The sequence below is a fragment of the Pongo abelii genome, chromosome 12 (genome assembly GCF_028885655.2).
Source record: "Pongo abelii isolate AG06213 chromosome 12, NHGRI_mPonAbe1-v2.0_pri, whole genome shotgun sequence".
NCBI lineage: Eukaryota > Metazoa > Chordata > Mammalia > Primates > Hominidae > Pongo > Pongo abelii.
In genome coordinates, this window is record NC_071997.2 from 41,511,664 (window position 1) to 41,532,943 (window position 21,280).

The 21,280-nt window shown below is 41.1% G+C and overlaps 1 long non-coding RNA gene across 1 annotated transcript in view; it reads left to right on the forward strand.

Annotated features, from left to right (window-relative positions):
* The first annotated feature begins 18,296 nt into the window (after positions 1-18,296).
* The window catches only part of LOC129057648 (uncharacterized), a 32,369-nt gene continuing 29,385 nt past the window's right edge, over positions 18,297-21,280 (forward strand). The window contains exon 1 of the long non-coding RNA XR_008522296.2: positions 18,297-18,500. This is a non-coding gene — a long non-coding RNA (uncharacterized LOC129057648). The remainder of the gene's footprint in view (positions 18,501-21,280) is intronic.

Below are 21,280 nucleotides of genomic sequence, written 5' to 3' on the forward strand. Positions count from 1 at the left end.
TGCAGCCTTCTCACCCTCACACTGCCACAGCCAGCAAAGGTGACTGCAGAGGCCAGCACAAGCAAATGCATGGCGCTGAGAAACTGGAGGGTCACCAGATAAAACACACAGGGCCCCCACTAAGCCCCCTCACTGCCCCAACAACCAGACTTAAAATCAAAACAGAGTTTTCTATGCTACAATTCCACCAAACTGAAACTAAGTTGTTATCTGACCTTCCACGAAATTAGGAGCACGAGGTAACAGCTGGTATGGTTTGGCTGTGTGTCCCCACCCAAATCTCATGTTGAATTGCAATCCCCAACACTGAGGGAGGGACCTGGTGGGAGGTGACTGAATCATGGGGGCAGAACTCCCCCTTGCTGTTCTCATGATAGTGAGTGAGTCCTCACGAGATCTGGTTGTTTAAAAGTGTGTAGCGCTTCCTCTTTCACTGTCTCCTGCCACCATGTGAAGATGTGCTTGCTTTCCCTTTGCCCTTCTGCCATGAGTGTAAGTTTCCTGAGGCCTACCAGCCATGCTTCCTGTACAGCCCCAGAACTCTGAGTCAATTAAACCTCTTTTCTGCATAAATTACCCAGTCTCAGTTAATTCTTTATAGCAGTGTGAGAACGGACTAATGCAACAGCCAGTTTCTCCAACCCTCCAGGCTGGTCTCGAACTCCTGACCTCGGATGATCTGCCTGCCTCGGCCTCCCAAAGTGCTGGGATTACAGGCCTGAGCCACCGTGCCCAGCCCCTAATTCTTAAACAAGAAGATAGAGTCATGGTTACCCAACAATGAGAAAAATCTCTCAATGTGAGAAACTCCAAAACAAACAATCAGAACACAAGAGATGCAGTGGAAATCATGCAGAAACCAGAAGGAAACAAAGCAACAGTAATTAAGTTTTAAATTAAAATGCTGCTACAATAAGTAAACTCTACCATAAAGATACAGATCAATAGATACAGATCTACCTAAAATTGTCTTCAATTAATAAATCATAGATAAACAATCAAAACATACTATATAAAATGTGGAAGTCAATACCAAATAAATACAACCAAAATAGAGGAAAATATCTGTATAGGGTAAAGGAATTGTTCTTTTCCAGTATTTTTAAAATTACACTTAATTTGGGGTAACTGTAGATTCATAGGCAGTTGTAAGAAATAATAGAAACATCACATGCTCTTAACCAAATTTCCCCTACTGGTAATATCTTACAAAACTGTAGTACGATATCACAGCAAGAATACTATTATTGAAAGACAAGCTATTGGCCAGGTGCAGTGGCTCATGCCTGTAATCCTTGCACTTTGGGAGGCTGAGGCGGGTGGATCACCTGAGGTCAGGAGTTTGAGACCAGCCTGGCCAACATGGTAAAACTCCGTCTCTACTAAAAATACAACAAATTAGCCAGGTGTGGTAGTGGCACCTGTAATCCCAGCTACTCGGGAGGCCTAAGGCAGGAGAATCACTTGAACCTGGGAGTTGGAGGTTGCAGTGAGCTGAGATTGCACTACTGCACTCCAGCCTGAGTGACAGAACAAGACTCCATCCGTCTAAAAAAAACAAACAAAAAAAAAGAAAGTCAGGCTATGAAACAATTCCATCCCCACAAGCATCCCTCATGTGGCCCTTTTGCAACCACCCCACTTCACTCCTGTCCCACCAACCACTAATCTGTTCTTAACCCCTGGCAACCACTAATCTGTTCTTCATTTCTGTTACTTTGTCCTTTTTAAAATGTTGTATAAATGGAATAACATAGTATGTAACTTTTGAGGACTGGCTTTTTTTCACTTAATGTAATTCTCAAGATTAACCAGGGTTTTGTGTGTATCAATAGTTGGTTCCTTTTTATTGCTGAGTAGTATTCCATGATGTGGATGGTTTAACCCACTAAAGGACATCTTGCTTCTTTTCAATTTTTAGCTATTATGAATAGAGCTGCTATAAACATTCTTGTACAGATTTTTGTGTGAACATACATTTTCATTTCTCTGCAATAAATGCACAGGAATGCAATTTCCAGGTCAAACAGCAATTGCATATTTAGTTTTTAAAGAAACTGCCAAACTGTTATCTGAATGACTATAATATTTTTTGTTCTAACCAGCAATGTAGGTGTGATCCAGTTTCTCCACATCCTTGCCAGCATTTTGTGTTATAATTTGTTTTTAATTTTAGCAACTCTGATAGGTGTGTAGTAATATCTCATGGTGGTTTTAATGTGCATTTCCCTAAAGGCGAGTGATATCGAACATCCTTTCCTGCACTCTTTACCATCTGTATTAGTCTTTTTGGTGAAATTCATGTGCATATTTTCCCCTCATTTTCTGATGGGATTCTTCATTTTTGTTCTTGTCTTTTTACTGTTGAATTTGATAAATTTTTATGTATTGTAGATATAAGGTCTTTGTAAGATATGGATTTGAGGCCGGGCACGGTGGCTTACGCCTGGAATCCCAGCACTTTGGGAGGCCGAGGCAGGCAGATCACGAGGTCAAGAGATCGAGACCATCCTGGCCAACATGGTGAAACCCTGTCTCTACTAAAAATACAAAAATTAGCTGGGCCTGGAGTCCCAGCTACTCCGGAGGCTGAGGCAGGAGAATCGCTTGAATCCGGGAGCTGGAGGTTGCAGTGAGCTGAGATCACACCACCGCACTCCAGCCTGGCAACAGAGCAAGACTCCATCTCAAAAAAAAACAAAAAAAGATATGGATTTGAAAATAATTTCTCCCAGTCTGCAGTTTGTCTTTTCATCCTCTTCACAGTCTTTTACACCACAAAAGTTTTTAATTATAATGAAGTATAGTATATTGACTTTTTCTTCTCTCTTTATGGATAGTGCTGCTGGTGTCATGTCTAAGAATTCTGTCTAGCCTTAGGTCCCAAAGATTTTCTCCTGTGTTTCTTTCTAAACATTATATATTTTTATGTTTTATGTTTAAACTCATGATTTTTTTTTAACAGAGTTTCGCTCTTTCCCCCATGCTGGAGTGAAGTGGCATGATCTCAGCTCACTGCAACCTCCATCCCGCCAAATTCAAGTGATTCTCCTGCCTCAGCCTCCCGAGTAGCTGTGATTATAGGCACTTGCCACCACGCCCAGCTAATTTTTGTCTTTTTAATAGAGACAGCGTTTTGCCATGTTGGCTAGGCTGATCCCAAACTCTCGACCTCAGATGATCCACCCACCTCAGCCTCCCAAAGTGCTGGGATGACAGATGGGAGCCACCACGCCCGGCCTAAACTCATGATTTAAATGTTCGGTAGGATTCTCGAGTGAAACCAAGGAGTGAAGCTTTTAAACTCTAGATTCCATTTCTTTAATAGTTACAGGAATATTCAGGTTCTCTATTTCATACTGGTGAGGTGAAGTAGTTCACGTATTTCGCAGAAGCAGCTTGTTTCATCAAAGTTGTTGAACGGGTTGTGTAAAGTTATTCTTAATGTCCCCTTCTTATCCTTTAATGAAGAGCTGTAGCTAAATCCACTGTTTTATTTCCAATACGTATAATATGTGTCTTCTTTATTTCTATCTTTGTAAGTCTTGCCAGAAGTTTAACAATTTTATTGATCTTTTCAAAGAATTAGCTTTTGTTTCACTGATTTTTCTTTATTGTTTTCCTGTCTTCAACTTTATTTATTTCTGCTCTTTATTACTTTCTTCTTTCTGCTTACTTTGGGTTTATTTGCTGTTCTTTTTCTGTGGAGGATAAGAACTTAGATGATTGGTTTCAAATCTTTCCCCTTTTCTATTATAAACATTCTTGCTACAAATTTCCCTCTCAGCACTGCTTCAATCATATCCCACAAATTTTGATATTTTGTGCTTTTTATTTTCATTAAAAAGTAAGATTCTTTTAAATTTCCCTTGAGACTATCTCTTTGACCACTGGGTTTCCAAGTGTTCTGAGATTTTACTGTTTTCTTATAAATTTCTAGTTTTATTCCATTGTGGTCAGAGAACACACCCTGTATGATCTCAGTTGATTTAAATGTGTTGACATTTGTTTTATGACCCATAATCTGATCTGAGTGGACATTCCCTGGGTACTTGGGAAAAATATGTATTCTGCTTTTACTGAATAAACATAAATGTCAATCTGATTCTGTTGGTTGATGGTGTTGGTCAGTTCTATACACTTGTTGAATGTCTGTATACTACTTCTACAAATTGCTGAGAGAAAGTAGGATGTTGAGGACCTCTACTATAATCATGGATTTGACTATTTCTTTTTTCAGCTTTATCAGTTTTGCTTTATTTATTTAAAAGCTCTATTGTTTGGTGCATTTACCTTTAGAATTCCTAAGTTCTTGGTGTATTGACCCTTTTCTTATTATGCAATATCCCTCCTTATCCATGGTAATCTTTGCTCAGAAGCCTACTTTATCTGATATTAACATATTTTCTCTTTTAAATTTAATGTTTCCATAATATATTTCTTCACCCTTTTACTTTCAACTTTCCTATACAGTTAAATTTAATATGATTATCTTACGAAAAGTATATAGTTGTTTCATGTTTTTTGTTCTTTATCTATCTTGTCAATTTCTGTCTTTTAGTTGTTGAATTTAGACCATTTGTACTTGTTTGAATCACCTCCCTTAAGCCCACTGGTGAGAGATTCCTATTCTAGGGTCATGGGGATGGCTGAACACATGACACTCAACATTGGACAGATGAGATCAAGTGCAGTTTGTTAATCACAGACATTCACGGTCTGGGGAAAGGGACAGCGTGTCATGCAGGGCCACAGGGGTTGCACTCAGGAGCAGAGCAAACAAGCAAGCGCTGTGGGAGGCAGGCTCTGTAATAACAAGAGGATGGGGTGACTCCTGGTTTCTGCAGAATGATGTGATCGGCTTGTTTGAATCATCCTGTGGGCTGGCAAGGATCTGAATGAAGCCCGCTATTCAGGGATAAGCAGGCTCCATGCCTGGTTTCCACAATCAGGAATATGGTTTGGCTAAGGGACCTTATCTACAGGGGCATCGGGGTATGGAACTTGCAGTTAGACCATGTGAAGCCCTCTCTGTTTTCCCACATAGGCATATATAATATTGGAGCTTACTTTTTAGCCTTGTACCATAATATATAAAGCAATTACTGATCTGTTAAGTGGGCTTACGTCCACCATTTTATTATTTATTTTGTTTGTTCATTCTGTTTCTCATTCCTGTTTTTCCCTTACTTGCATTCTTGAGCATTTTTAGATTTCTATTTTGATTTATCTATAATGTTTTAATAGACTTTATTTTTTATAAGTTTAAAAAAAATGAGATGGTAGAACAGAGAGTCCCCATATACATCCTCACTCAGTGTCCCATCTTATTAACATCTTAATTAGTACGACTGTTTCAATTAATGAACCAATATTGATACATTATTATTAACCAAAGTCTATATCTTATTTAGATTTCCTTAGTTTTATCTAACATCTTCCTATGTTCCAGGGTCCCATCCAGGATACTTATTGTGTTTAGTCATCACATCTTTTCAGGCTCCTCTTGGTTGGGACAGTTTCCCAAACTTTTCCTGATTTTTATGACCTTGCCAATTTTGAAGAGTCCTGGTTAGGTATTATTCTATATTCAATGTATTCTATGATACCCTCTTATTGAAATTCACCTGAGGCTTTTTTCATGATTCGACAAGGGTAATGGGTAAAGAGGTGAAGTGTCATTTTCATCACATCATATCCAGGGTACATACTCACACCATTATTTATCACAGCAGGTGTTGACCATGATCACCTGGCTGAAGTAGTGCTTGTCAGGTGTCTCCAGTGTAAAGTTACTTTCCCCCACCCCCTATCTATTCTTTACTCTTTGGAAGAAAATCACTATGTAGGCCCATACCTAAGGACCGGGAACTTACACTTCTCCTCCTTCAGGCTGTAGTATCTGTATTAACTATTTCCAGTTCTTCATAAGACAGAGTTGTCTCTTTTCCCCCATTTATTTATTCAAGTATTTATTTATATCACTATGGACTCGTGGATATTTATTTTGGGTGATAATACGTTACTACTTTATTATTTTCTTGCTCCAATTATTCCAAGTTTGGCCATTGAGAGCTCTTTTGGTTGGCTCCTGTGTCTCTTCACACACACACACACACACACACACACACACACACACATTTCCTTACATTCTGGCGCTACAAAATGCTCCAGGTTCATCTCATATATTTTTCCCCCAAGGCCTGGAATCAGCCATTTCTCCAAGGAGCCCTGATTTGTTTTATTGGTGAATGGTGTTAGAAACCAAGATCTGTGTGCCCGGTGTGCTAATTGCTAGAGGGTTGTCATTGCTTCTTTGTTCTCTCAGGTGACAGAGTAAGGAAAGCCATGTATGTATACTAACCCACACATATATTCATATCTATAGTACATTTTTAATATATCTCTTCATATAGTTTTTTACCGATTTCCCTAGATATTACAATATATATACATAATATGTCACAGCTAACTGTATCAGCATTTTACCTCTTCAAGTGAAGTATAGAAATCTGACTTTTATTTAGGTCTGTTTACCCTCCCCCTTAAAATACAAATATATTAAATAAATATTTCCACTACAGACACTGAACACCTCACCAGATGATGTTACATTTTTTTGCTTCAACACAATTTTTTAAACTCTTGAGGATAATTTTTAACCACTGCATTGTTTTGTTTCCTTCCTGAAGTTCCAGCCTCCCTTTGTTATTATTCACTTTCTGTTTAGAGACATTCCTTTAGTCATTCTTTAATGCTGGTGACAAATTTCTTGTTTTTCTTCTATCTGAGAATGTCTTAATTTTCCATTCATTTCTGAAGGATATTTTTGCTAGATATAGGATATGAGATTGACAGATTTTTTAAACCCCTTGGTCAATTTACATCAGATTTTCTTTTTAAAAATTTTATGTCTAAGAATATTTCCCCCCTCAATGCAATCTTATGGAAGGTAAATCATTCATATTATCAGTGCCACATTCATTGGGATCCTCAAGAGGAATGTGGGGCAGGGTCTTTGCTTGAATAAGTAGTCTTCTGGAACCTGTTTTTGTTTTTAAACCAGAATCATAAGCAAGTATAGAATAAAGGCCTTCTTTTTTTAGTTCCTTTCTGAAGAAAATGCCTTTTGTTTGAGGTGAGATGTGATATTAACCTGATTGAAACTAGAAACTTCCATCACTGTCAGTAGTTTTTCAGAATCATTTTAATTTATATTCTCCTTATATTCAGGAACATCAGGAATGTACCTAGTTTAGTGATATGTGGATATAGCTATTAATATTCTGTTTTATGCCATTTTCAGCTAGATTCAACCTGCAACACACTACTTGGAGGCTATGGGGTGATCTGAAGTAAAGACTTGCGTTTTCCCAGTTCCTGGGCTTCTTCATGCTGAAAGTCTTGCTCCATCACGTGTCCCATATTAATTTCCAGAGCTCCTTCTGAAAAGCTGGTTATCACTCAAGCTATTCTTTTGGTTCAGTCTTTGAAAAACATTTATAAAGGGCAGAAAACCTCCAGTGCTGAATTTTATTATTTTTGGTGTGATCATTTCTTATTTCACAAAGTAAAATACCTTGGCTTTGATGATCTACTCATAAAGTTGCCAATTTAGAAGAGCAACACTATTATCACACTCCTGCAACTTCTACCATTTTCTTTTGTGCATCTCTTTCAAATGGAGTGGAATAGGCATTCTAGCATCTTTATTATCATTTGTTTGAATTCTTGGTTTAAGATGAGTTTGCTTTGGATGCTAGATAGCTTATCCATATCAGAAAAGGTACAGAGCTACAGAAGAGAGCAATTTGTTAAAAGTGCTTGCTCAACTGATGCTGCAGTGCCTTTAAAACTGGCCAATGCCCTTCTCAATACAAAAGGCATTTTGAGTTTACCACTCTTTTCCCATATACCAACTCTATTCCCCACAGCTTTCCCAGAAGTGTTTGACTTCTTGAATAAATACAACCTTTCGTGGTTGCTGCTTTTGTTGTCCAAGGTTGTATCTGATTCACGGTCCTTGATCTTTTTTTCAAGTGTAATTTCCCTCTGTTTGCACACACTTGAGCCTGGAGCCTTAAAAGAATGCCCAGTATGTTTGGGATGTGGGACAGTGATTTCAGCACTACCTGCTGATTCTAGACTTGGCACAGGAGAAATTTGACCCAAAGCTTGTGCCAATTTTGCTTCCTTTTTATTTGAAATAAGATAACTGTATCTTATTTGGGAAGTTTGTCAACTCTCCCTCCCAGATCTTCAATGTCCTTTTGCAGTGTTTCAGATACCATGACAGAAGGCACATCAAGGAAACATGGTTTTCCACAAAGTACTTGTTTTTAAATGTTTCCTATTTGTTATCCATTTTCACACACTTTGAAGATGGTGTCTTCTTTGTTCTGGGGCTTGTTTACTTAGATTTTAGCCTGGAAATGCCCTTTGCTGTGAATGCTGACAACTCCGAGATTCACAGCAGCTGTCAGTACCTACATCCTGGGTCCAAAGAAAGTGCCCTGGACTGGGGACCCAAGAAGAAGTGGCTCTCCATGCACTTGAGATGCCTGTCCGCCTCCTCACCCTCACCTCCTTCCGTTGGCACCCAGGCACGCTGGCCTCCTTTCTGCCCCTGAAACACAATGACTCTGCTACCACTTCCAGGCCTTTGAACTTGCCATTCCTCTACTACAATAGTCTTCTCCAGATCTCCACAGAACAGCTGTCCCTCCTTATTCAGGCCTTATCTCCTCCCCAAGACACACACATGCATGCGCACACGCACACACACACATACACTTGTCGAGACCCAGTAATCTACCCTGATTCTTTGGTGGTGATGGTAATTGCTTTGCAAACTCTTATAAAAATGAAATTACCCTGTGTATTTATTAGTTAGGTGCTCAGCATCTCTCTTCCCGGTAAAATTTTAGTTCTGTCCAGGGCAGGAAACTTGACCATTCTCTTCTCAGTCACGTGCCCACAACAATGCTCAACACACTGTGTAAGTATCTGTTCAAACACATTGCATTGAATCCAGTTGAAGTGATTTCAAAGGAAATACATGAAACTAGTAAAAGATGGATATGTTTTTGGCTTGAGGGCTCATTCAAAAGAAACAAAGCTGCTAAAATTAAGTATTGGCCATGAATTACTCTAGACTTTCAATAGAAAAGAACATCCACCAGGCATGGGTGACTTGCTCCTAGAGTCCCAGGTACTTGGAAAGCTGAGGTGGGAGGATAGTTTAAGCTCAAGAGCTGAAGGCTGCAGTGAGCTATGATTGTACCACTGCACTCCAGCCTGGATGATAGGGTGAGATCTTGTCAAGAAAGAAAGAAAAAAGGAAGGAAGGAAGGAAAAGAAAGAGAAAGAAAGAAAGAGAGAGAATGAGAGAGAAAAAGAGAGAGAGAGAAAAGAAAGGAACATCCTACTAAACCTGTATTCAACAAACGAAAAGGTTCCTGTCTATCTCTCCTTTATTTATTTATTTATTTATTTATTTATTTATTTATTGAGACAGGTTCTCTTTTTTGTCACCCAGGCTGAAGAGCAGTCGTGAGATCTCAGCTCACCATAACCTCTGCTTCCCAGGCTCAAGCAATCCCCCCACCTCAGCCTCCCAAGTAGCTGGGACTATAGGCATACACCACTATGCCTGGCTAATTTTTAAATTCTTTTTGTAGAGACAGGGTTTTGCCACATTGCCGAGGCTGGTCTCAAACTCCTGGGCTCAAGCAATCCACCTCCCTCAGCCTCACAAAGTGTTGAGATTATAGGAGTGAGCCACCACACCTGGCTATCTCACCTTCTTACCTTCATTCAATGTTTCATGCATTTGACTAACAAGTAGTGGAGGACATCCTGCAGCCAGCTGCCTGTCAGGGGCCAGGGAATGGGTTGAGGACCCCCTGTTCCTGCCTTCAAGGCACTCACTGTCTGAGCCCATGGTGGGAACAAGGACAGGAAAATGCACCTGGGGGACTCGGAGCCTGGAGCAGAGCAGGTCACCAGAGTTCAAGCTATGCAGGGGTGTTGAAGAAGTAGCTGGAAGGTACCAGCTATAGGTCAGCTTCCAGGGGTCCAACCTTAAGAAGATGGCACAACCAGCAGCAGAGTCCATTACAGAGGTAAGGAGAAAACAGGTCAAGAGCAAAGACAGGAGCAGGAGAACAGGAAACCAGCATCCAGACTGAGTGGGTAGCCCGCAACCTACACAGTGCCTATTGGCCTTGGCCGGGGCTGGCGCTTGCACCTAGTGTTGTTGTTGTTGCTGTTGTTGTTGTTGTTGTTGTTGATGACGATGATGATGTTGTTAAGAAGAAGAATGGTCAGCATTTACTAAGCACTTATTTTTGCCAGTTATCATGGTGACACATTACATGCTTGATCTCATGTAATCCATCACAACAGGGTGATGACTTGGAGACTCTTACTTATTGCACTAGACTTATGCAAAATTAATGGACTTTTTCAAGTTTACACAGCTAATAAGTGGCAGCACTGGGCCCAAACTCAAGGCTGTCTCCTCTGGATATGTCAGAGGGGCTGGAGCATACACTGAGCTCACAGATCCAACAAAATTCCTTGTGGGCCTCCTACAGCAGCTCCTTTCTCTGTGCTCAGCCTTGACTTGGCCTGACCTTGACACATCTGTGTAGGGAGCTCCAGGCTGGTTTCAGACAAAGACAGCACATGCACAAAAGGTCGGGTCAAAGAGAGCGCACAAGCCTGGAGGAACAGAACTGAGCTCCAAGCACCTGCAATGAGAGTGTCTGGAAAGCCAAAAGCCCAAGTTGAGTTTAGCAAAAATGCTAATCACAACAGAAAAGGTTGTCTTTGTTTGTTTGTTTTTTGCTTTGGTTGGTTTTGTTTTTAAAATTATTTATTTGTAGCAATCTTGTGAAACTTTTATTATTTGCCTGATATCTATCAATCTCAAATGAGCATTAAAAATAGTTTGTACATTCAGGAGTTGTTCTTGGCATCCATAAGACAATATTTTCACTGGATAAGGCATGTGACTCGTCCGCAACTGGGTAGTCCTCTACCACAAACCCCGGGATGGAAGGAGAGACAGAAGGGACATGGGGTGGAAAAGAGCTAGAAAAGCCTGTAAGAGAAGAAATGAGGGGGTAGGGGTAGAGGGGAAGGGGAGAGTTCTCCTCCTGCATTTGAGAACAGTTTGGTTGGATTTTCGGGAACCCTAAGTTACCTTCCTGGTGAAGTCTGGGGTGTGGACATAGCCAAAATTCTCATCTTCAACTTTAAAAGAAATTCAGGAATAAAGAAAAGAACGACAAAAGAACAGTCAAAGGATAAAAACAATGATCAGAGGAAAGATAGAAAGAAAAGTGAATTCTGGAGGAGGCAGAAAGAGGCTTTCAACTACTTGACAATAAATAACCGCTTCTTAGATTTCTAGCAAATAATTAACAAATGTGAATTTCACATATCAGGTGGTGGTTGGTCTGATGGCAAGACGCATGCTTGACCACAGCGATTTATGGAGGCCACTGGGGCCTCTCCTTTAGCAGAGACCCTCAAGGACAAGCTGACTTGACATCTGCCTGGGTTTCAGGGTGATTTTGCTAAAGAATCAGAGAAAAATGAGGAGGCATATACAGATGACTCTCCTAACCCTGACTTCCCTCACACAGAAAGAGATAAATGGGCAGTCCATTTTGGGATCCAAAGGGCAGTGGAGTGGAAAGCTATCTGAGCGATGAAATTCCACCACTGTAAACCTCCTGAGAGGCATACAAAGGGACATGTATAGCATGTGCTCAAGTAAGCAAAAAGTAACAATAAAAGGTAGATAAAGAGAAGTGTAGTTGTAGGAAAAAGATTGGGCCAAAGGTTTTATAAATCACAGTTACAGTATGAGTTTTCATATTGGATGGAGATGTTTATTATTAAAAACATGCATTGCATGGTCAAATGAAGAGGGTGCACTGATATGGTTTGGCTGTGTCCCCACCCAAATCTCAACTTGAATTGTCTCTCCCAGAATTCCCACTTGTTGTGGGAGGGACCCCAGGGGGAGGTAATTGAATCATGGGGGCTGGTCTTTCCCATGTTATTCTCATGATAGTAAGTCTCACAAGATCTGACAGGTTTCTCAGGAGCTTCTGCTTTTGCATCTTCCTCATTTTCTCTTGCCATGTAAGAAGTGCATTTTGCCTTGATTCTGAGGCCTCCCAAGCCATGTGGAATTGTAAGTCCAATTAAACCTCTTTTTCTTCCCAGTCTCAGGTATGTCTTTATCAGCAGTGTGAAAATGGACTAATACAATAAATTGGTACCAGTAGAGTGGGGCATTGCTGAAAAGGCACCTCAAATTGTGGGAGCAACTTTAGAACTGGGTAACAGGCAGAAGTTGGAATAGTTTGGAGGGCTCAGAAGAAGACAGGAATATGTGGGAAAGTTTGGAACTTCCTAGAGACTTGTTGAATGGCTTTGCCCAAAATGCTGATAGCGATATGGATAATAAGGTCCAGGCTGAGGTGGTCTCAGATGGAGATGAGGAACTTTTTGGGAACTGGAGTAAATGTGATTCTTGTTGTGTTTTAGCAAAGAGACTGGTGGCATTTTGCCCCTGCCTTAGAGATTTGTGGAACTTTGAACCTGAGAAAGATGATTTAGGGTATCTGGCAGAAGAAATTTTTAAGCAGCAAAGCATTCAGCAGGTGACTTTGGTGCTGTTAAAGGCATTCAGCTTTATAAATGAAGCACAGCATAAAAGTTTGGAAAATTTGCAGCCTGACTGTGCAATAGAAAAGAAAAATCCATTTTCTGGGGAGAAATTCAAGCCACCTGCAGAAATTTGCATAAGTGGCAAGGAGCCTAATGTTAATCCCCAAGACCTTGGGGAAAATGTCTCCAGGCCATGTCAGAGACCTTCATGGCAGCCCCTCCCATCACAGGCCTGGAGGCCCAGGAAGAAAAAGTGGTTTCTTGGGCTGGGCCCAGGGTCCCTGTGCTGTGTGCAGCCTAGGGACTTGGTGCACTGTGTCCCAGTCACTCCAGCCATGGCCGAAAGGAGCCAAGATACAGCTCGGGCTGTGACTTCAGAGGGTGGAAGTCCCAAACCTTGGCAGCTTCCACATGGTGTTTAGCCTGTGGGTGCACAGAAGTCAAGAATTGAGGTTTGGGAATCTCCACCTAGATATTCAAGATGTATGGAAATGCCTACATCCTCAGGCAAAAGTTTGCTGCAGTGGCAGGGCGCTCATGGAGAACTTCTGCTAAGGCAGTGCAGAAGGGAAATGTGGAATTGGATCCCCCACACAGAGTCCTTACTGGAGCACTGCCTGTGGAGCTGTGAGAAGAGGGTCACCATCCTCCAGACCCCAGAATGGTAGATCCACTGGCAGCTTGCACCATGCACCTGGAAAAGGTGCAGACACTCAATGGAAGCCTGTGAAAGTAGCCTGAAGGGAGGCTGTACCTTGCAAAATCACAGGGAGGAGCTGCCCAAAAACCATGGGAACCCACCTCTTGCATCAACATAACCTGGATGTGAGACCTGGAGTCAAAGATCATTTTGGAGCTTTAGAATTTGACTGCCCCACTGGATTTCAGGCTTGCATGGGCCCTGTATCCCGTTTGTTTTGGCCAATTTCTCCCATGTCATAGATACCTGTACCCCCATTGTATCTAGGAAGTAACTAGCCTGCTTTTGATTTTACAGGCTCATAGGCAGAAGGGACTTGCCTTGTCTCAGATGAGACTTTGGACTGTGGACTTTTGGGTTAATGCTGAAATGAGTTAAGACTTTGAGGAGCTGTTGGGAAGGCATGATTGGTTTTGAAATGTGAGGACATGAGATTTGGGAGGGGCCAGGGGCAGAATGATATGGTTTGGCTGTGTCCCCACCCAAATCTCAACTTGAATTGTATCTTCTAGAATTCCCACATGTTGAGGGAGGGACCCAGCAGGGAGGTAATTGAATCATGGGGGCTGGTCTTTCCCATGCTATTCTCGTGATAGTTAATAAGTCTCATGAGATCTGATGGGTTTATCAGGGGCTTCCACTTTTGCTTTTTCCTCATTTTCTTTTGCTGCCACCATGTAAGAAGTGCCTTTTGCCTCCCCCCATGATTCTGAGGCCTTCCCAGCCATGTGGAACTGTAAGTCCAATTAAACCTCTTTTTCTTCCCAGTCTCGGGTATGACTTTATCAGCAGCATGAAAATGGACTAATACATACACTATGAATCATAGGTCACAATTAACCCAGTTTCATGCACCTGAGGTCCGATTTACAAAATAAAATGATCGTCATGATATATTATTTAAAAATAGGAGAAGTTTGGCATACAAAAGACACTCCTTTAAAAATAGAAGAAGTTAAATTTCTGCGTGAAATGATTGGAAGAAATTTTTATTTACTTTTCAAAGTTTTCTTGGATGAGCACGTAGTATATTCATATGCAGAGAAGGGCAGGAAGGATTCTTTTTTTAAAAAAAAAAAGTACACCCCATGACCCTTCATTTAGGCCCTCCCCTTCTCATTCTAATTTTTATCAGTCTCCTAATTATATCAGTTCTTAGACATGGGGTTTCCTCTTGGGCAATAGGGCATTTCCTATGCTGGGTCCGGTTCTCCTGAGAACGTGAAGCAGGCCTTGCTGGAAAGCCAGGCCTCCCAGAAGGTGCCTGGCAGTGACTCCAGCCTCAGGTCCCTGCCGCGGATACCAACATCTAATGCGCAATGTGTTTTCCCAAGCCAAGGCGCCTTCTCAAGAGTGGGCTCATTGCCACACTGGCTGGGAAGAAGCACTGTCCAGTCCTCGCCATTCAACTCACACATTGGCCCCCAGCCAATGTCCGTCCAGTGAGACAAGGGACTGCCAGCCACTGGTCAGGAAGCTGTTCATCAAGCTGGGGAAGTCTGGAGCACACACGGCTCACTCTAAGGTCCATTTATTCTCCCAGCACTTACAATCCTCTCTCAAAAGACACAATGCTTTCCTAAAAATAATTAATCATGGCAGCAAAAGTGAAAAACAAGCTCCGTCTCCTTCCTTCCGCAGACATAAAGAACTTCAAGGCTGTCTTGATCAAAAAATGGGAGGTGCAGGCTGAGAGCAGGGATGGCCTGGAAGGAGGGATGAGAGCTCTCCTGTAGAGTTATTCAGGTTCAGTGCATTTCCTACAACATAAAGGAACGTGCCTCCTGTCAAGCGAAGACACTGTGTCTAAAGATTGTAAAACAATAATATATTAGACAACTCCATGCTCCACTGACAAAGAGCATTGTGACCATGACAGACCTGAATTTCCACCTGGTTCTACAGTTGCCTCTGTCCGGTCTTGGACTAGTCCTATAACCTCTCTGCACCCCTATAAAATGACAGTAATAATATTAACACCAGACAGGGTTGGATGAGGATTGAACACATGGCACATTAACTGGTATGTAATATGCCCTCAATATTTTGTAGTTGTTATACTTATCATATCCTTTTCTAAGGGTAAATGTTGACAGAATAAGGCCTACCAGCCAGGGGGAGACCAGGTTACAAGCATAGGGTGTTGGCATGAGTGATCACTGCCTTTCATGTCTACCCCATAAAGAGTACCTTGGAAGGAAACTATCCAGCCACCACCATCTTGAGTCATGCCTGTAATAGGACAGTGACATGAGCCCTGGACTGGGAATTGGGAAAATCATGTCATCTCAAATGCTCTTCATTTTATTGAGGACTTACTATGTGCCAGATGCACTAAAAGAAGCCAGAGTAGCAATGAGGTAACTTTGGGGTAAATTACATATCATATCTGAGATCTGGTTTTCACATTTCTAAAGTCAGAACCAAAAATGAGATGCTAGAAATAAAAGCTCACTCTAAGTGGTCAAGTGGCTTTTAGATACACCGAGTTAGAACTTTCCGCATGACTGTATTGAGGCTACACCACATAGACAACATGCACAGCTTCTCAAGTAATGCTGGAAATGTGTGGCTGCTGACTAAATGTTAATGGGCATTGTCAGGGATGGTGGAGATGCAGATGAAAGTCTATCTGAGGGGTTCACACCTTTGAATGTGGTGTCTCAACTAATATTTCTTGAACACAAACCACACTCCAGCATCATTCTTAGAGCTTTGGGGCTTGAAGTCTGATGGAGAGAGCAATGCAGGACTAAGCCAGTACATGCCTCCTATGCTTTGAATGTGTTCCCCAAAGTTCATGCATTGGGAACTTAGTTCCCAGTGCAACTGTGTTGAGAAATAGGATCTTTAAGCGATTATTACTTCATGAGGACTCTGCCATCAGGAATGGATTAATGTCATTACTGAGGGAGTGGATTCTTCACCTTGAGAGTGGATTTGTTATAAAAGCAAGGTCAGCCCTCTCTTTCTCTCCCCTGTAAACTTTCTTGCCATATGAGAGCTTCCCTCATCAGATGCAGTCCCTCAATATTGGACTTCCCAGCCTCCAGAACCATAAGCCAAACAAATATCTATTCATTATAAATCACCTGGTCTGTGCTATTCTGTTACAGCAACACAAAATTACTAAGACAATGCCCACATGGGAAGTCAAATATAAGCGAAGAAACTCCCCAATAGGAAATAATACTGTCACATAAAAGTGGTGGGGTTAGCCACCACTGAACTAGCGATGGAATCTTGATAAATATTTTATAACATCTATGCATACTTCTTTTTAGCTGAAGTGTGCCAGGCCTGTCTTTAACATATTATGCATATTTGTGATACCATTAAGTGTAGAGGGTTTTTAAATAATAATCTGACTCAAAAGAAAAAGACAAAATTGAATATAATGAACTCCAAGGAGATACAGGAATTGTACAGATTGCTTAGAGTATAAGAAACTTGCTTAAATATGTGAAACTTGATTGTGATTAGAAAAAAAAATTATTTAATCCTGTTGTTCCTAGTTATTCAACATTTGGATGCCATAAAAGAAAAAATGGGCCAGGCACAGTGGCTCACACCTGTAATCCCAGCACTTTGGGAGGTCAAGGCAAGCAGATCACTTGAGGTCAGGAGTTCGAGACCAGCCTAGCCAACATGGTGAAACCCCATCTCTACTAAAAATACAAAACAAAAAAAAACTTAGCTGGGCATGGTGGCACACACCTGTAATCCCAGCTACTTGGGAGGCTGAGGCAGGAGAATCGCTTGAACCTGGGAGGTGGAGGTTGTGGTGAGCCGAGATAGCATGCCACTGCACTCCAGCCTGGGTGACAGAATGATACTCCGTGTCAAAAACAAAAAAAAAAAACCCAGAAAAAATGAAAAAAATAATTCAACTATATTTTGAAACAATAACAACAACAACTTCATGGAAAAAAAAGAAAAAGAAAAAGAAAAAAGAAAAATGTCATGGGCAAGCACAAGAGATAAATAACAAACCAGGAAAAAACACTGCAGTTTATAACACGGACAAAAGATATGCAGAAGGAGCTTCATGTATAAGGATCTCCTAGAAATCAACAAGAGAATAAAACTCAGTAGATAAATATGCAAAGGACAGAAACATATTTCACAGAAAAGGAAATGCAAATGGTCCTTAAACAAGTAAAACAATGACAATAAAAATGACAACTACATTTGGATGGCATTCACTACCTTTCAAATTGGCAAAATTGCAGTAGTGTGCTGGAGCTGACTCTTGACAGTTGACCAGATTTTCAGGAGCTGGTTTTATGAGTAGGTTGTTAATTGCAGATTGTTGCTAAGATTTAATTATATAAATTTATAACTAAATAAATCATACAAATACAAAGGAAATAAAAACTCTTAAATTCCTCATTATTTTACTACATTTCACAATTATCCATGCTACTTGCATCTCTTGCATCTGTGTGGTAGAAATACTATATAGCGGGTGCTACGGCCCATCTCTTCCCAAGTCCATGTTCAGGGACATCATGTTGATAGCTTGGAATTGGCCTGGGTAGAAGTATTTACGCCATGGAAATCAGCAGATACTACAATTAGGGCTTCTTGTTTTTTTGGTTTGGGGTTTTGTTTTGTTTTGTTATGTTTGGAGAAGTGGTTGTTAAACATTTAGCAGCACACCATTGCAGAAATCCCAAATGTAGTAACAAAGTTGCTGGGATTACAGGCAGGAGCCACTGCACCTGGTTTCAAACGTTGGTAACGTATTTTATTGGAAAGGCTGGGAGAAGCAGCCACTCTTACTGCTGACAGGAGTGCCCAGCAGTTGATAGAACCCTGTGGAAGGCACTCTGGCAATATGTGCCAAAATTATAAACAGATTTACCCTTTGCCCAGCAACTCCCTCACCGGGAATCTATTCTACAGCTCTGCCTACATGTGCATGCAACAAGGTGATTGTGAGGTCATCCAGCAAGGTTTGTAAAAGCAAAAGACACAGGTCAGCCAGGATCCTTCCACAGAGACTGATGAAAGCAAACACAGTCCATCTTGACACTGGACTCTCTCACACAGCTGATAAAGAAAGGGGAAGCTTTCCATATACTGATGTGAAAAGTTCTCAGACATAGTAAGTGAAACAAAAGCAAGGCACAAAACAGTGTGCCTCCTTTTATGTAAAAGGGGGGGAAACATGAATGTATTTATGCATGTTTATATTTGCATAATGAAATTCTGAAGGATAGACTGATACAATAAAACTAATTACTTGATTCAAGAGGTGATCGATTGGGAATGTGTAATCTGAAAAGACTAGTGATATAAAAGCAGACAAAATTAAGCTTTCCTTCACCAAGAACACAGAAGCAAATATTTCCCAAGGAGCAATTAAGAAAGAAGAATAAGTAGTGGGTTTTGTCTTTAAATGACATTTCCCTACAGATTTACACAACAGGAGAAGGCCAAAGGAAGATGGAGCTAAGGGGAATTGGCAAGGAGAAGGCAGGGCTCAGAGGCTTATAGGAAATGAAAGAGAAGTCATTGCATGACTGAGAAGGTCACACAGAGAGGCACTGCGGTTTCATTTGAGAGGGAGGAGAAAGTGCAGTAGCAGAGACTCAGCCTAGAGGTGTAAATCTTCCCAGGAAGGCTTGCAGGCTGTGCTGCGGTGCTGTGTGGTTCCAAGGCTGAAGACAACAGTCAGGAGCATTCAAGACCAGGATAGACCCGAGGGTTGAGGCACAGCTGCTCAACCGGACTGCAGAAACACACATACAAGAAGCAAGGAACAACCCAGGACACATAGCCGCCCTCTTTTGGTTTTTTTAGGTGCCATGCATATGCCATAAAATTCATCCTTCTAGAACGTACAATTCAGGTAGTTTTAGTATATTCACAGAGTTGTACAACCATCACTACTATCTAATTTCAGAACATTTTCACCACCCCAAAAAGAAAACACCACACCCATGAGTCATCACTCCCTAGACCCCTCTCCCTCTAGCCCTGCCAGCCACTAATCTACTTTCCGTCTCTACAGATTTGCCTGTTCTGGATGTTTCGGATAAACGGAATCATACAATATGTGGCCTTTTGTGTCTGGCTTTTTTTTTTACTCAGCACATTTTCAAAGCTTACCCCTATTGTCCCATTTATCAGTATTTCATTTCTTTGTCTTGCCAAAGGATAGTTCTTGGTATGAATATGCCACATTTTATTTATTCGTTCATCAGTTTGTAGACACTTGGGTTGTTTCCACTTTGGGCTATCATGAAAAATGCTGCAATGAACATTTGTGTACAAGTTTTGTTTTTGTGGGGGCATATGTTTTTATTTTACTTGAGTATATACCTAGGAGTGGAATTGCTGGGTCATATGGAAACTCTACATTTAACTTTTCAAGGAATTGCTAGGCTGTTTTCCAAAGCAGCTATGCCATTTTAAAATGACATCAGCAATGTCTCTATATCCTCACCAACATATATTTTTTTCACCCATGCTAGTAGGGGTGAAATGATATTTCCCTGTGGCCAGCTGCCCTTTTTTGATTGACCTTCATCCTGCCTGCCAGACTTTTCACCTTTTTTCTCCATCATCCCCTTCTGTTTGAGAAGCTCTAAGCTTCCTGGGCTTACAGTGTTGCTTTTCTTGGTAATATATGCTAAATGTTTACTCGTACTCACATAAAGCAATTTTACCCAATATCCTTTTCAGCAGGAGATTCCCAAACCCATGAATACTCTCAGAGGAAACTGCAGAATGACCACAGAGTTCATAGTCCTTGGGATTTAGGTTGCCAATGCAATGTACCCAGGGTTGGAAATCTGGGATGGCCTACCTACTTGGGGACAAACATTAAAGTCTTCTGTTGGTCACCTCAATCATTCTTTTTTCAAAACAACATGAGTTCATCATGTATTAATTGACAGCAGCAATTTTGAATCATTGAGATTCTCAAATTTTAATTTTTTGGATGCCCAAGACTATGACATCTCTAAGCCCATGTTGGTCCCAAAGAGAAGGAAAAATGGATTTGCTCACAAGCCAGGCTGTGCAGACCCACCACGTGGAACAGCAGGTGGAGGGTGGAAGTCGGCTCTCCTACTGCTGACCACACTGCTCCATTTTCCACTGCACATAAACTCGGGACTGGTGGTGTCGATGAATTCCCCACACAAGACTCCAAACCTGCTTCCTAAGCAATATGACAAATGACTGTCCTAGTGAGTACATATTCCTGGGATCCTGGGAATTATAGTACAACAATGATTCACTCTTTGTTAACATTTTATCTCGTTTGTGCTCTCTTTCTCTTTTTTTCTTTTTTCTCTCTTTATGTCGTTGAAACATTTGAGAGTAAATTGATCCTTTGCATCTCAATAATTCGGCATATGTACTTCCTAAGAACAAGGAATTCGCTTATATAATCACAATACAATTATCAAATTCAGAAAATTTATTCATTTTTATGGTTTTTTTAAATTTTTGAGACAGAGTCTCGCTCTGTCATTCAGGCTGGAGTGCAGTGGCATGATCTCTGCTCACTGCAACCTCTGTCTCCTGGGTTCAAGCAATTCTTGTGCCTCAGCCTCCCAAATAGGTGAGATTACAGGCACCCGCCACCATGCCCGGCTAACTGTTGTATTTTTAGTAGAGATGGGGTTCACCATGTTGGCCAGCCTGGTCTCAAACTCCTGGCCTCAAGTGATCCACTTGCCTCAGCTTCCCAAAGTGCTGAGATTATAGGCATGAGCCACCACACCTGGCCCAATTCAGGAAATTTGTTATTTATGTATTATTATTTAATATATTGTACAAATTTAAATTTCATCAAATTGTCCTAATATCTCTTATAAGACCCCACCCCCAATTCAGGATCCAATCTACGATCATGCATGGAATTTAACTCTT